The 17,269-nt window shown below is 43.1% G+C and overlaps 1 long non-coding RNA gene across 1 annotated transcript in view; it reads right to left on the bottom strand.

The window, feature by feature from the left end:
• LOC147025364 (uncharacterized) overlaps positions 1 to 10,028 on the bottom strand; it is a 24,112-nt gene extending 14,084 nt beyond the window's left edge. Inside the window, exons 1-3 of the long non-coding RNA XR_015058861.1 lie at positions 7,061 to 10,028; positions 5,569 to 5,615; positions 3,961 to 4,050 (exon numbers count right to left, since the gene is read on the bottom strand). This is a non-coding gene — a long non-coding RNA (uncharacterized LOC147025364). The remainder of the gene's footprint in view (positions 1 to 3,960; positions 4,051 to 5,568; positions 5,616 to 7,060) is intronic.
• Positions 10,029 to 17,269: the final 7,241 nt, after the last annotated feature.

Raw genomic sequence — 17,269 nt, 5'->3', positions numbered from 1 at the left:
TGAGCAGTTTCAGATTGTGGCACGTGCACATACCAAAACATATTTACGGATTCTCGAAGCCACATTTATACACACACAAGCTCCTGTTCTTTATAAACAACGAGTTTGAAAAAACACTCCACATGTTCTGACCTGAGTCCATTATAATAAGATGTCTCAGGTTTATTAGTTGCCTCATCACCATGACATGTATATTTGTGTCAGTAACAGTCCTTTTGGCCAATCCTCAAGAGTGTGAGCAAACAAATTGGTTTCCTTTGTGTGTGCATATCCGTTATTCTTGCATGTGCCCTGACGAGCTGCAAGACAAAAAGCTTTGGTGACGTCTCTTCTTATTTCTGCTATTTTCAAATTTTGTACCACCAAACGTTTATATATATATATATATATATATATATATATATATATATATATATATATATATATATATATATATACCGAAATATATACATACATATATATATATATATATATATATATATATATATATATATATATATATATATATATACATACATACATACATAAATATATATGTACATACATGATATCCATCCATCCATTGGGACCATACTCTGTGCAGAGCAGTGGTGCTGCCTAAGCAGTCTCCTTGGCTATTGGGCACAATCCTGGACAGGTCGATATGCATATATATATATATATATATATATATATATATATATATATATATATATATATATATATATATATATATATATATATATATATAAATATATATGTATATAAATATATATGTATATAAAAATTAACATATATATATATATATATATATATATATATATATATATATATATATATTGTTACGAATTCTGGCCCGTCCGGCATGCGATCGGCCACATAACTCGAATCGCGACGCGTCGCCCACCGGAACGGAAAATTCTGTCATGACCCTCCTGGAACTACTGCCAGGAGGCAGTCACGGGTGGGGGTTTAACCTCACCACGATCGTGCCAATTGCCCACCCGCGCAGGATAGGGTTGCTCGCCAAATTCGACCTACCTAAGTGCATGCGCGAGTGGTCGACCGGCGATCGTACCTCGCCGCAGGTCGACTTCAGACACGAACCGCTTCAGCGGCTCGTTCCGTGCTGCAGGGATAACCGAGCAGAGTTATCGTCGACCTCGACGGTTCAGATTACTTATCGGGTGTTTCAACCCATTACAAATGCCTTACATGATGCAAGATGGAACTTTCAAACAAAGGAAAGGATGCAACGAAATGGGAAACAGTTCAACAAGCAAGCACCTTTATTTCACACATACAACACACACACGTAAGGCAGTAATGCAATGTGCAACAAAAGCCAAAATGCAACAAAAGCAAAAGCACTACTACCGACTATAATTATTTGCAACACTTAAACAATTATACTTGTCGGGACTCGGCGCCACATCATTCATTCAAAATAAACAGGAGAGACCTCCCCATAGGCAGGGAGGTAGACGGGGTCCGTGGACCAAATGTGCGCGGAACCTGGAGGAGTGGCCAGGTCCACGAGACCGAAAAGGTCTTACCCTCGTCCTCGTGACGCGATGGCGGGCAAGCCGCAATATCAGCGCAGCTGCGCCCCGACTCCATGCCCCTGGCGTGGTCGGTGAGCCCTCTCTGGCGTGCTCCGCGCAAGCACGGTTTGGTCGGCATCACGGTTAGGGTGGGGAATGATCGGGGCCACCGGCACTATCTCAGCGTGGATGTGGGGGGGGGGGAGTTGTTGATGCTCAGGATCGAGCGAGGGGAATGGCTGGCTGGCTTGGTCGCTTGTGAAAGCGAAGGTGGCTCGATTCCAGCGACGAGACGACACCAACGACCAGCGACGAGATGACACCAACAACGAGAAAAGCGACCCCCACACCACTACGAGTTCCACACAGACTCGCGTCTTTTATAGACCGGGGGAGGAGCCTGTATGCAGATTTTAGGATCAAAATGCAATTTGAGGCGGGGCCACACCACCCTCTGTTTAGGCATTGGTGTGGCAAAAAGGGGCGTGAGCCTCTTTTGATCTGAATTCCTTCCTGAGAGGAATTCGCATTCATCGCGCTTGGAGGCGGAACCACACCGCCCGACGCTCGCCCATTGGACGTAGAAAAAGGGGCGTGAAGCCTTCCTGATCCGAATTTCTCTCCCGTAAAGAATCCACATTCATAGCGCTTGGAGGCGGGGCCACACCACCCGACGCTCGCCCATTGGACGGAGGAAAAGGGGCGTGAAGCCTTCCTGATCCGAATTTCTCTCCCGTAAAGGCATCCATTGCACTCGCGGCTTGCTGCGTTCGGCAGCAATCACCGAAAAGCTTCGGACAGTACGACGTTCGGTGTTGACTGGTGGTGGGGTCGATGGTTGTGGAAGGAGAAAGGCGAAGGTGGTGGGGGGTTTGCTGTGGTGGTTTGGTGGTTGGCGGGCGTCGTTTGGGAATGGCGGTGAAGCGATGTTTGTGGGATGGAGTTGTGGAGGTAAAGAGGAAAAGGTGGTGGTGTTTGAGTTGTTGGCAGCTTAATTGTCCAAAATAATGATAGAGAAAGAAAAATGGCTAACTCAAAGCGTCGCAGCCTGGATGAATCACAGATATTCCCTCTAAACAACAGGTGTGGGCTAACTCCACATGAACTTATCGATATATCTCACCTGAGGACCCTTTATGGTGTATTGCGAATTTCCACAGCCGTAACAATATATTATATATATATATATATATATATATATATATATATATATATATATATATATATATATATATATATCTGAATGTATGTATACATGTATAGATATGAATATTTTTTATGGTATGTTTATTATTTACTCAAGGGGTATTGTTTACACATTGTAAGCAATCACAAACCATGCTTCCTCATTGTCTTGGGTCGCTCACCTGCATTGATTTTTTTTCATTTATTTATTTTTGGTTCACGAAAAATATAATTGGTTCACGAAAAAATATGTCACCACTATATTCGTTATTGTTGTGTGTCTGTCTGTCTGTCTGTCCCGAGCATAGTTCCGTGGGTTTTGATTCGATCCTGATGAAATTTTGGTGGGAGGTTTATATCATGATCTAGTTGTGTTTTCCTGAAAATGGACATGGCTCCGCACATAACATGTGTTTTTAGGGGATAGCCGATTTCAATTTGCATCTTCTCCGAGGGGTTTTGTCGAATCTGACAGGGGTTTTCGGTATTTGGTTAGCCCAATGGCACCTGCATAGCCCTACGGAGCTCGATTTTTTTCATTTTAGTCCCAAGGTCAAGGTCACAAGTTCAAGGTCACAAGGTCATGAACTTAGAAAATTTCGAATTTTGACATAAAAATCAGACGACCGCCCAAACTTTGAGAGCTAGGATGACAATATTTTTTTGCATAATCTTGAGGTCATTCTCCACCTAAAGTCTTGAACCATTTTTCTCTATCTCGAACACCTTGCCCATGGCGCCCCCTTCAAGTTTGTTTTTACGTTGATTTCATCAAAGTATGGATGATCCGAGGAGTGTGAAATGGCATATAGCCGATACGACGTTATATTGTTCCTGGAATGTTCCAGAGGAAGTTTTGCACCAAAGGTCCTAATCCTTGACCTTTAAAGTTCACAAAGGTCAAATTTTCAAAGTTGTGGGAATCAAACCGTGTTTTCGACTTTCTTCGACGAACTAACTCAATTAAGCTATAGCACGTATCCTGTTTCCTTATTTTAATGTCCACAACATTGTTTTGTGACCTTTAGGGGTTATGCAAAAGTCAAATTTTTTAAGTTGTTGAACGAAACCGGGTTTTCGACATTTTGCAGCAAATAACCTGTCACTCGTACCACATCATGTTGATCATTTTTATAACTTGGTCAAACATTATCACATTGTCTCATCCTTGACTTCTGAAACAATCTACATCGTCAAATACCGCTTGTGAAGCATCGTCGTCTTCAGACTTGTCATTTATTAATGTTTTTACCTGTGGATGCTTTCCAATGATTCTGTAATTTTTCCCGGTGTAGCAGGTTCTATGACCATCGAAACACGAAATTTCAGCTTTCCACATCACCTGGAAGGTACCGAATTTAAATATCAGTCAGTCAGTGAGTTATTCAGTCAGTGGTTAGAATGAGTTTTATATATTATGTAATCACATACGCATGTGCTTCATTCACTGGATTGAACATTGTGGTTGATTATATTTTCATTCACATGGTTAGAAGCTCTTCAATACTTCTCAAAATTATTTTTATTCCTCTAGATTCCCTTTCACACCAAGCAGAATTGGACCAGTTAGAGTATCAGGCTTTTTCAGAATTACAAGAGCAGAGACAGGAGGAACTAAAGTCGCAATCAAATTCACTCGATGGGTGGGACGGGGTGCGATGGGGATTACCAAGAAAAACTTCCACCTGTAAATTTTCTTTCTCGTGATGAGGTGTACCATTGGCACAACCTACAGGTCTGTAAAAATTAAGCGTAATTAAAATCATTGAGTTTTTGAAAATAATCTCCAGAGTGCAAAAGTTGTCAGAGCCAAAGCAAATGACTCGTTTTCCACTTTTTTATTCCCTGCAGGTCACAGGGATGAAAATCGGTGGAAAGCTGTTCAGGGAAGAGCGATGTATTATTAGCCAAAAGGCAGATAAGCCTTAGCAGAAGAATAGCAAATTTAACATAATGTTCTAAGCCACAGGCAAAAAGCTGAAACGAGCAATTTGTCAAGCTGTCCCCGAACAGCACTATTCACAGGCTCTGACTGGTCCTCATCAATCGTGCCGTGTGCCTCACTGAATCGTCTCCGCATCGTGCCACCAGGTTCAGGCCATTTTAGAGCCCTTAATCCCAGAACTGAATCCAGTAGCCTGTCCAAAGGGATCATCAGGATGGACAATGACGAGTTCATGGGCCAACGTCTCAAGCACCATGGGTCGGCTATAATCCAAAGCATTTATGCATCCCCATTATTTGATGAAATCCGTTTTATGAGAAATCATAGTTCAATGACTTTTGTAGTCAGACAGGCTGATGCACAGGTAGCACACTTACCTTTGAGCTGCCGAATATGGGTTAGATTCAATAAACTGTAGAATTAGTGCTTTGCAGGGAGTGAGTTGCATCACAAAGTGCCTCGATAGTGGGACAACTTAGCTAAATATAGCATAACAATTGTGCATTTTGTGAGGAAAGCACCAAATTTGGCACACTAGAAGCCTATCATATTATGAACAGATTTGGATATTGGGCCATCTCAAATTCAGCCAGTGATGGCTGTGGCAGCCATTTTCCACTGCCATCAAAAATTTTGAGATGGCCCAATATCCAAATCTGTTCATAATATGATAGGCTACTGGTGTGCTAAATTTGGTGCTTTCCTCACAAAATGCACAATTGTTATGCTAAGTTTCCCCACTACGACACTTGGATGGACGGTAAGGTGGGAACCTGTCTGCTATCATTAGTTTGTGGGTGTTAAAGATCCCATGGTGTCTTTTGTGACGAGTTTGTGAATTATCACCCACTTGCAGAGTACCCACCCCATGGGAGATCTTGTTACAAACATGCAACATGTTCTTCTTACACATACCTTTATTTGGGTGGTGTATCGGCAACGTACAGCTGCTTCAACCGCTCCTGAAAATAAAAAATAATCCAGGTTACTTGCATGAAGCAAACACATACCTACTGCTCATAATTAAAAAAACCTCAGCACTGGAAAACATGGGAACAGGAATACTGTACGTACTGTAAATGGTGGGGACTTGTAATACCCTCTTCCATCTGGAAGTGGCACTACACGATACACATTTACATCAACAATTTGCTTTCCATCCCTCCCCCCTCCCCCAAGAGTACGGGTAAAGATAAAAACACCCCGATGCACTAATTGGGGTCATGCTGATCTTATGCAAAAAATCTGGATATAATCTGCAAAGAACTGTAGGAGTAAGGCAACAAAAACACAAACAAACACACAAATAAACAAACAAACCAGTCTGTGAATTATAGTCAGGATTCCCGAAACAAATTACAAATTCCTGCACAATAATGTGGGATTAATGGTGGTCATTGCAGTAATAGTTAAAGTAGGAGTACTAGTAGGAGTATCTGATGAATGATAGTAGTTTAGTTTGGGTTAGACTCCTGGTAGTGTTGAATCTGACTTGATGGATGTTCTCTTGAGTGTGTAAGCAGGGCATTGCCTCTTGGAGCATAATGCTTTCTTTTGGACAGATTTCAATGTTATTGTCGCATTGGCAAATATGTGGAGGTGAAGATCCGTAGGGACTTTAGCAAGAAAAGGCTTTCGTCTTGCTGTCTTCCTCCGTCTGTACTCCATGACCATAACAACCGCTCAAGCTGAAGGATGCAGTGGCCATTGTGAAGTGTCAGTGAGAATCACAACACTGTGGTTCCCATATCGTTTTTTGGATATAGCTAAGGCAAGACTTTGGAATTTGGCAAAGATGTTGTTACACAATGGCCTTCTCCTTTGAAAAGATCTTTGACATCCACTAGCAAATGCTTGCAGACAGGACAGCTGACTTAACAACACTAGCTAAGGGATGTATTCTACAATGGAACACCATGCTTCTGCAGCACCAGAATTAAGTTTTATATTGTTAGATTCTCTTCCGTTCGGGATGAAACCCAGACGAGTCAACTGAAAGGGATGTACACAACTTCTGAGCAATCAGAAGTCAGCCGCAACCACAAGCTACCATGGCCAAATGGGTCCTGCCTGCAGAATAGTGGCAAAATGATAGAGAGATAGCAAGAGAGTGTGTTGTTATAAATGAATACAGGCCTAACACATCAAAACGACAAACCAATTTCCATGAGGAGATCTTACTGAATGAAAGTGATGGAAAGGAACACAAGGGGACTGATGGATGTTTACACAAGAGATAAAAAGAACGATCTTTATGTTAAAAAATTTTTTTAGTGGAAACATGAACATCCTTCGAGTCACTCCACTTCTAGTTTCATTTCATTTTGCTTCCCACGCTACAATTTGCTCGTATTCTTAGTTCAACTGTTAGGCTCAGCTGTTATTATGTGAGAAATACCTTGCTTACCGAAGGATAAATTGCTCCACATTGAAAATCCAGCTACTCCTGTTCAGCCTCCTGTAAGAATGCCACATCACAGTAATCATGCGGATTCTTATTGCAAGAAGCACTCCCTATATGAGCAGCCAGTGGGGTTTGTGTTATTATCTTGATGATTATTAATACCATATTAGAGTACCGATCCGGTGGGTGATGTCATTCCTAATATGCAACACGTTCTTCTGACACATCCCTTTATTTGGGTAGTGTGTAAGCAATAGACTGCTGCTTAGCTCAATCACTCATAAAAATGAAAATAACTCCAGTTACATATATGAAGCGAAAACGTGTGTACTACTTACGTGCATACACAGTATATTGTGGTAATATAGTTCAAACAATTCAAACTGCACCCCAGCACCAAAGGAAGAAAATGCTAAGATCGTTAAAAAAGAAAGAAAAAAGTTCTTCAAAACTTTAAAGAATTGAACAAAACATGCACTTGCAAAACTTCAGAATGCCCTCATTCATCCTTAAAAGTTTCAGCTTCCTCTGTCAAAATCGGGTCAGGGGAGAAGATGAAACATTCAACAAGCATACAACATACTTTCCTATTATCTTCATTATTATTTTTGTTAATACTATTTAATACTACTCCTCATGTGAAATGAAAGGGAAAACAGTGAAAACAATTGTATTCTACACCCTGGAGCATGATGGTCGAGGTTAGGTATTACATTGAAGTAGGTTAATATCCCCGGGTCGGTCTGTGAGGCTCTTCCACTGAAGGGGGCAATTGGAATCCGTCCAGGGTTCCAGCGCAAAGGCCAATTTGAAAATACCCCAATTTAAACGTTCCCACGACATCTTTCACAATCACATGATTCCAAACAGCATAGCCGACTGTATTATATGCTCTCGAAAGGATGGTGTGTTCTAAAATTGAAGATTTTCTCAAATCATAACATCTGGATGAAACTTTATATTCTGATCTGATTTCATGAGAAATTAGCACTCTGATTACTTTAAACATGAGAGGAATTACCAAGTCTTGCCTACATCAAACATGGGAGCCCAGCCTGCCATATGTCACCCTTCAAAACTTTGCATCAAAGAACTTGCTGAATTGTCTAAGCCAGTGTTTCTCAACCTTTTTTGTCCCACGCCCCACTTTGATTTTCAAAAAAACCGTATGCCCCACCATGATTGGAGACACTACATTATATACTGCATATGTATTCATAAGGCTTTATTAAAACTTTATTGAAAATTTTATTCAATTGCTACTCACTTCAATGGGAGCCCTGCCCTTGACGCCGGCTGCAGATTTGTTTGATTCGAGGAACCAATTTTGTCAGTTTCAACCTTAAATCACCACGTTTCGTGATTTCCAGTCGATTTCTCTTAGCTTGCAGCAAATCGGTAACAACACTAAATCCACATTCGACTAAATAAGATGATGGAAAATTTATTAATACTTCCCTTGCCAAAGTAGTCGAGTTTGGGTATTTCTTTTCGCTCTCCTCAGACAGCCACATCATGGTTCATTTTATCTAGAAAAGACTTTTCACAGACTCATCTTGTTGCAACTCGCATAACTCCTCTTGGTATTGCTCTGTTACTTCAGATAAATCCACCAGAAATGGCTGAGTCAACCAAGAAGGGAACTCATAGCAAAGCTATGAAAGCGATCATATATGGATTCATTAATTCTGAATCCTCATGCCCCACCAAAATATTGTCATGCCCCACCTTGAGAAACACTGGTCTAAGCTTTAATGTACACAGACAGATGGATGTACAGTATACAGCAATGTAGGTATGGCCTTCAGTGAGCTGGGGTACCAGTGTAAAGAGGTGACAATATATTGGTTGAGAAATAGTTCAATGAAAAAACGAAAAAGAAGAAGAAGAGAAACACAAGCATTGCCTTGCAAAGGCATATCTGTTGTGGAATCAATCATGGAGGAAAGCACAGGCCCCCCTTGTGTAATGGTCCATGCCATGCAATTACACAGCTTCCGCGTGACTCGTTTCTCAGCGATGTTCACTGCCGTATCTGCGCTGACATACGTCCGTACACACTGCTAACTTGTATGCGGTAAAACAACTCATAACCAACCGTTGTGTTATTTTTCCTTCCATGTGTGGATATTTCCCCCATTCCATGGACTCAAAATATGTTCTTGTCATCCTTACTTGTGCAATACTTTGTCGCTCTGCTGAACTTGACACTTCAAAGAAATGTGAAACAACAGTTGTAAATACTATAGCCAACCAATATTCTACACATTGTACATCTGCATGATCATTTCGATAGAGAGTTACAATTCCATTGATCCAAACATATAAAAGTGAAATGTTTGTTTGTGGCCCTACTACTCTGAGCTCCTAAGGTTAATGGCCACAAAAAACTTTATAGGAGAACATTGTTTACCATGGTGCACCTAAATAGGGGTTTTAAAGTCATTTCCCCACAATTCATGAAATTATAAACACCCGAGCTGCCACCTGTCGCCATCCCTGCAAGGGCAGATCCACACATACAATGCTTCAATTTTCGGAATTCAACCCGGATACTGATATATTTGCTGAGGTGGTAACCTCTGATCGTCAAATATATTATCAAATGTGAAAAAAATAACTGCTAATTAAGATGTTACCATGATCGGTAAGATCGGCAAAGGATGAGTCATGTGACCTCTCGAATGCACGAATCATTCAAAAACCGAAAAATGGTAAAAACACAACTTATAGATCGATATTAAGATAATTTTACTGCCCATCTAAAGACATAACTCTCAAGGGTGAAAAAAAGTTTGGAGAAAGAAAAAAAAAAAAGGTTGCCATCTTAGTTAACTTCACCAACTATACATTTCCAAATATACATACATCACATTGTTTAAAAGAACCAAATTAACATCATGATTTGATCATAATTTGATTGTAGATGGTTTGTTAATTTCATCGTAGATGTCTGACCTCAAATTAGAAATTTTTTGGAGAATGTATTATTCGGAGAAAGGGAATTCAGTGAAAAATTCAGAGGAGATATTGTTGTGGGTGAAGCCGGTAACAGTGGCAACTATTAATTTTTTTGATTTTCAAATGGTCTCTGGTCATTATCACAGAAATATTCAATCACAGGTGAGATATATATATATATATATATATATATATATATATATATATATATATATATATATATATATATATATATATATATATATATATATATATATATATATATATATATACATATACACACACACATGGTATTTCTTACAATATTATCAATATCTCCGACCTCTTAATGATGTCTTATGTAAGCCAAAAAGGCCATTCTAAAATATGTACCGAACGCGTAGGGGATGGGGGTTCGAGTTTGGTGGGGTAGGTGTACCTCCAAACGTCATTGAGTTTTACACTTACAGTGGTTTGGGGGTGTTTCCAGAGCTGTTTTGTAATGACCTTTTCGTGGTTTGGGGGTGTTTCCAGAGCTGTTTTGTAATGACCTTTTTCGTTGTTTGGGGGTGTTTCCAGAGTTGTTTTGTAATGACCTTTTTCGTTACATATTAAAACGAGTGAAGAAAGGACTTTTTGGAACTTTTCTGTGTGAGATTTCCTGTAAACCTTCAATGAGGTTCTGTTTGAACATTTCTCTATTTGCCATGGATTTGCTGAGAGATCTCACAATAATCTGGTTGATGGAATAAATAAATAAAAAACAGTGACGCCACCTCCCTGAGAAGAGGAAAATGAGGGAATAAGAAGAGGCTGCAGCAGTAAAATATGTTGTCCATCACGATATCTTCTTCTTCTTTCTGCTGCTCCCGTTAGGGGTCGCCACAGCGGATCATCCGTTATGATCCGCAAAATGATTTGGCACATGTTTTATGCCAGATGCCCTTCCTGACGCAACCCTGGTCGCCTCTTACGACACAGGGATCTGGTACACCTATTCGAACCGGGGTATACACCAGCCCAGTATACTTGTACTCACTTCACTGACCTCGGAAGGATGAACAGGCTGAGTCAACCTCCTGGTGTATTAATTCAGTGGCCCAATGGGGCTTGAACTCAGGACCTTTTGGATCCCAAGCCACTGCTCTAACCACTGCCCCAACACCAGGCTGTTGTCCATCACTATATCTAAAAGTTAAATGTTTTTTTTGTTTGTGACCTTACTGCTTTGAGCTCCCAAAGTTAATTTGCAACAAATCTTTCTACGATCAGATTTTTAACCACAATGCACCTCAATCGTCCTTTTAAACAGTCTTGAGGAGGGCATTTGGCCCATTATTGCCGAGTGGCACTCCAGTTAATTTATTTATGAATACGAGTTATTTCTTTACGACAGCTTCACTCCTTTACACCCTGCATGGCCTGTAGAACCCCATTAGACCCTTTACACCCATTAAACCTTTTAATACCCATTTAGACTCCTTCATTGACCCTTAAAACACTTTCGCCACCTTTTTGACCTTTAAGACCCTGAAGCCACTCTTGACCCTCTACATCCCTTCAAAAATCGAAAATAAGTCCCTTGAAAATCCTTTTTGATGATCTATTTCGAGCACTTTTCATGTCGCATCACAAGTTGCAATGACAAATCGAAACTGATATCCAGGGGTTCACATAACTGGTACGCAGGTGCTCATGCGTGGTAAAATAAACCAAATGCGTACTTCAAAGATGTTCGGCAGCTCAAAAACATACGAGCACAACAGAGGATTTTAATAGGTTTTCTCAGTGAGTGTTGGTGAGATAATTCTGATATTTACAGTACTGTACTGTTATTTCAAAATTTAAGCACACAAAATTAAGTTTAAATTGATAACATTATAATTTATATGTTATGTTATAACTTATAGGATAAAAAAGAAACAACATAGATCAAAGGAGAACACGTGAGCGAGGAGGAAGAAGAGGAGGTTCAAGAGAGTCCAGAACCCTCCCCCCATCCCCCCCCAAAAAAGCCGTTTGTGAGTGTCTGGTCTTGAGCAGATGTTCTGAGAAAATGCTTATAAAGGAGTGACATGCATTCCAAGCTGAGAGGCATTTCAAAAGTTGGAGTGGTGCTTTGGAAAGTAGATGAGCATGCTCAAAGCTGATATTTTTTTTCATGTGTACCAAACCATTTCTGCTGATACACATTGGAGAACCAAATAATAAAAAATTATGTGAACCCCTACTGATATCGCAAAGTGAAACTAATGTTGAAAAGTGAAGCTATAACGAGTGATCTACGGAACATCGAATGGGAAACCAGAATGAAATGCTGTGAGAAATACTGAATGGAAATTACCAAAAGCAAAGCTATGGGGAGTATAGAGACAGGGGCAGATTGGGGACTGGAGAAGTGATGTGGAGAGTTATAAGTTCATGTAGGTTGTCATTTAGCATGGAAATAACTTTGGTGATCTTCTGTCAGGTGGTAGGCCCATAACGTTCCTAAATTTGTTTCCCAGCTGAGCTTTCATAATATCACTCTCACTCCCAAGCAATACTTTTGAGGTACAACAAGCATGGATTGGAAATCTTCCCTGGTACAATGGAATGAGGTTGTTAAAGTTCCTAGCTCCACTTACTGTGATGTCTGCACACTGAATATTTACACTGAATTCCCCTTTCTGCCATTTGAGATGAACCCATTATTGACACGGGGAGCGAGCCCAGCTAGTGTTATGAGATACAGCATGTTGTTGTTCGTCTTTCCGCTGCTCCCGTTATGGGTTGCCACAGCGGATCATCCGTTATGATCCGCATACTGATTTGGCAGAGGTTTTACGCCGGATGCCCTTCCTGACGCAACCCTGGTCGCCTCTTACGACACAGGGATATGGATTGGGTTCGCCATGATTCCGGGCTGCCCTACACCCTCTCATAGCGTGGCCCAGTGAGAGCACCCGTCCTCAAGCGATCCTCCAACCCAAGCCTCCGAGTATCCGGATTACAGGCGCATGCCACTACGCCCGGTTTATGAGATACAGCATATGACCATATATATATATATATATATATATATATATATATATATATATATATATATATATATATATATATATATATATATATATATATATATATATATATATATTGTGATGTCCACGGGACTTGAACAGTCCCGTTGACATAGAATGAGCCGAAACGATGGAGGCGGTTTATCCTCTACAACCCAAAGATGGCGGTTCTAATCGGTCTACCGCAAACGGGACGAGGAAGGTGGCATGAGTCGCTTTTCAATGAGTTGATAACGTTTATTTCTGTGACCAGAAATAACAAGACTCGGCAAGAAGAGGGATCCGGGGCGATTCGACGGGATGGTGGTGTGGGTTCGGGCGTGGGGAAAACACAGACAATTCCAATGAATATACAAATCTCAAACCCTCTAAGGCGCCAGGTACACACACACACACACACACACACACACACACACACAATGTAGCTGGTCCTGGTGGTCAGGCTGGCCCGTGGTGGTGACGCAATAGTCCCTGGATTGGCGCCGGACGAGCTGGCGTTGCGCTCGTCAGGGGGGCAGGAGAAACCGTGGTGCTATCGACTTCCTGGTCTTGGCCCAAGTCCGCTAACGGCCGCCAGGGAACCAGTTCTGGCACCAAATTGCGAGCAGGAGAGGGAGGCAGGTCCGCCCGCCGTTCGACCCCGTACTCGGAGCCAGCAGAACCCCAGAGCCAACCGAGGTGAGGCACGAGGCTCAGCAAGGCTACAAGACACGATGAAAACCAGGCTCGAATCAGCGCAACAACACAGCATGCTCCCAGCACAACAACCTCCACCAAAACGGTTTTTCTGTCCCGATCTTCTTCTTCTTCTTCTTCCTTTTCGACCCCGAACAGAACCTTTTTATCCTCCTGTCCTCGTCACTTCCAATCGAGCCGTTTTATTGGCCCTGCGCCGTCGCCTTCCGCCATTCGTGATCACGGGGCGGAGCCATCCGCAGCACTGTCCTGTGACGTCACGGCAAGCCTCCAGGGACTACTAAAAGGGGTTTACGCAGACACACTTACCCTATCCCGTATCCCTATCTAATTACGTGACAATTATCATTTCCCCCTTGAAGAAATGGACATTTACTAGACAACTTATCACCACTGAATTGCTACTTATTACATCGAGATCCTGGTACACCCGAACAGCATGGCATACCTAATTGAACATCCTAATTACCCTTTGAATGCATACCCCCCCTCAAACGTAACACTGCCCCCTCCTCTGGTACCGCAGCTCCTGCAAGGTATATCACAGGCGCTACCGTACCAGCCTTAACACTTACTGACTCACACCTAATTAACCTAACGAAGTAAAGTAGGAGGGGCAATGGGCAGCGAGTCGCAGCTAACTTACCTATCCTGCTTAATGTACTACCCCCTTATGGCCTTATCCTCGCCTAAACAATAATTCATTTTTTTAATTATTATTATTTTTTATTTTATCACATGAGAGCACTGAGCGAAGTTGCACTCCATCCTCTGGATCATCGCTCTTGCCCAACACTCTTCCAGTGATCTGGGGAGGGGAAACAAAAGGTTCCACAAAAAAAAAAAACACAACACTTATACTTTACATTCCTACTCTAAGCCTTAACGACACTATTCACGGAATATTTACACTTGACCGCCTCCCCCAGTGGATGCTAATAGACCCAGCGTTACCTGGGGAGTCAATTTTCAAATTTGCTTGCCCAAAAATTATGCGGACATCATGCCCTTGCTGCACATGTCAAGTTGTGCGGGATCGAGTGGGACTCACACATCTTCACAACACTCACACCATGCTCATCATCACATTTCTAGGTCATGGTCCCCATTTTAATGATGCAGGCTGAATCCCGTCATGGCCGTGGGGTGGGTTACCACAAGATAATGGGGGCATCTCAGGTGCAACCATGCCCACAGGCAAGCTTTAGTCCAACCCGGATGTTTCTCCGCCCCCGCTCCCTTTGATTCCCACCGCCCTGGTAGCCATCAGCTCTAACCCCGTACAACACACTGGAAGGGGTCTCACTGGCTCCTCTGGCCTTCCTGGGTCGCCAAGGTCCTACCCGCCTTGGTCGCCCAACCAGACCCTCTCCCAGTTGCCTCCAGACACTGTCACCGTTAGCCACCAGGGGTGAATCTCCTTGAAGGGGGTCGCATTTCCCACTCACCGTGAGCTTCAGCAATCCCTGTGGACAAGCACATCATCCCCACCCACAAAACCCACATGACTCCCCCACCCCATCGGCCTTACATGTGACACCTGCATTTCTAACACTTCACCGACCATGACCTTCCCCGTTAGCACACCATGTCCAATAAAAAATCAATGTGTGCACCATACAATTCACTTCTTAACTTAAAACAACTCACACAGCACTTCTCACCTGATCCACGCACCAGCCATTGGACAGCCACTTGTGCCCGCTTTGTTACCAATTACCCACTGTTCCGATTGTCACTCTAAAACCCAGCAGCACTTACAAACCCATGCCAATTTTTCCACAATTCACTTTTTTCGCCGAAGAGGGCACTTCGCCACAATCTCAGCAGCCGAGCATGGCCGTATATGCTCAGCCCAATCTAGTCTCCCCGACCCCCGACAGTGATCTTCGGACCCGACCTATGAAAGGGCATCTCGGATAGACCTGGCGGTTCAGCAGGAGGATTCACCCTCTCCGAGTCTAAAAGTCTATTGGAGGGTCCCTCCATCGCCGGGTACCGGCAATATCGTTGCATGTGTCCTCTTCGCCCGCACCGGAAACAACTCCCCATAAAAGGCCCCCGTGAGTATCGGTGAAATGTCTCTTTCGGTTCCGGACCCCCTCGGCCATAATCGAATTGCTCTATTGGCTGGGCTGGACTCCGCCACTTTGGCGCACTAACTATCGGATTACCCTTTCTCAAACTCGACAGTTTCTGGCAAATTTCCTGAAACATTTGGGTAATGCCAATTTCTCCCAGCCCCCCTCCCTGATTCTGGATCTCCGCCTGTCGGATCGTCACCGATGGCCTCTCGGGCACCCGACCCGGCCGACTCCACGAGGCCAGCCTGGCCGCGCACTCGGCCGCTGGGTGCACGGTGGGTGGATCCTGGAGCTCCACTAGCGCTCTGACCTCACGGTCAGGAAGAGCAGCTAAAAATTTCTCGAGTGCCAGTCTGTCGCATGCCTCCACTGTTAGGTCCCGATATGCGATCCTGACTGATTGGTAAATGTCCTGTGCCAGCTCCTGCACTGTCTCACCCGGCTTTAATCTGCGGTGCTGTAGCTAGGCCCACAGCAGATCACAGTTCGCTGCAAACCCAAACCGACGGCTCAACGCCTCGCAAATGTGGGAGCTGGTCAACATCCCCTCCGCGATCACGTTTAACACATCTGCGGTTGGTCCCCGCAACATTGCCACCAAATTCCCTCTAAGTTCCCGCTCATTCCACCCGTTTAGTTGGGAAATACACTCAAATTGCGTCAGAAAAGCTTCAAGGCTCCCTGACCCGTCAAAATTTACCAGGGGGATCGCTTTTACGGTGGCCCGCTTCTTAGTTTCTCCCTTGTCCGAATCCAGCCCAGGGATCAAACACCCTTGTGGCTGTGTATCCAATTTCGGAGCCCACTGTGGCCAAAGATGTTTTGTGGTGAGGGTCTCATGGGTCAATTTTGCCTCCTGTTCCAAACGTTGAATGGACCGATTCACCTCTTCCCGCAGGATCTTCTGGGCCTGCACAACCTCCTCCAAGGCTCCGTCGCGAGTTTGTAGCTGCTCCTCAACCAACCCGGACACTCTACTTACAAAAGACGGCTCTACCAGGCCTTTGTCCAAGACTTCGTCTTGGCTCATAATTTTATCTTGTTCGTCCAAACGAGCCTCCAATCCTTTTACGTCCTCCGCCAAATTCATCCCTTGCTTCCTCAGCTCTCCACACTCTTCTACTTGCAGCTGCATACGAGCATCCACACAGGCACGATGACGTTCCAGGCTTTCATCCACTTTATCAACCCGAATGTTCGTTGCATCAATTTTATCTACCAATTTTTTTCGCATATTTTCCCCCTCCAATGTAATTTCTACCTTTGTTTCCTCCAATCTATCCTCGAATTTACTTTGTATTTCCCCCAATTGAACATCCACACACTCCTGCATCTCAGTTTTCATTTTCTCCATCTTTTCCCCCAATTCATCCCTCATTAAATAAATTAGTGCACCCAACTGTTCCCACATTACCCCCAATTGATCTGTCATT

This window comes from Eptatretus burgeri, chromosome 6, assembly GCF_056783735.1.
Source record: "Eptatretus burgeri isolate ZD-2024b chromosome 6, Ebu_testis_v1, whole genome shotgun sequence".
Taxonomy (NCBI): Eukaryota; Metazoa; Chordata; class Myxini; order Myxiniformes; family Myxinidae; genus Eptatretus; species Eptatretus burgeri.
The sequence above is the reverse complement of the archived record's forward strand: the minus strand, read 5'-3'. Positions and strand labels throughout refer to the sequence as shown.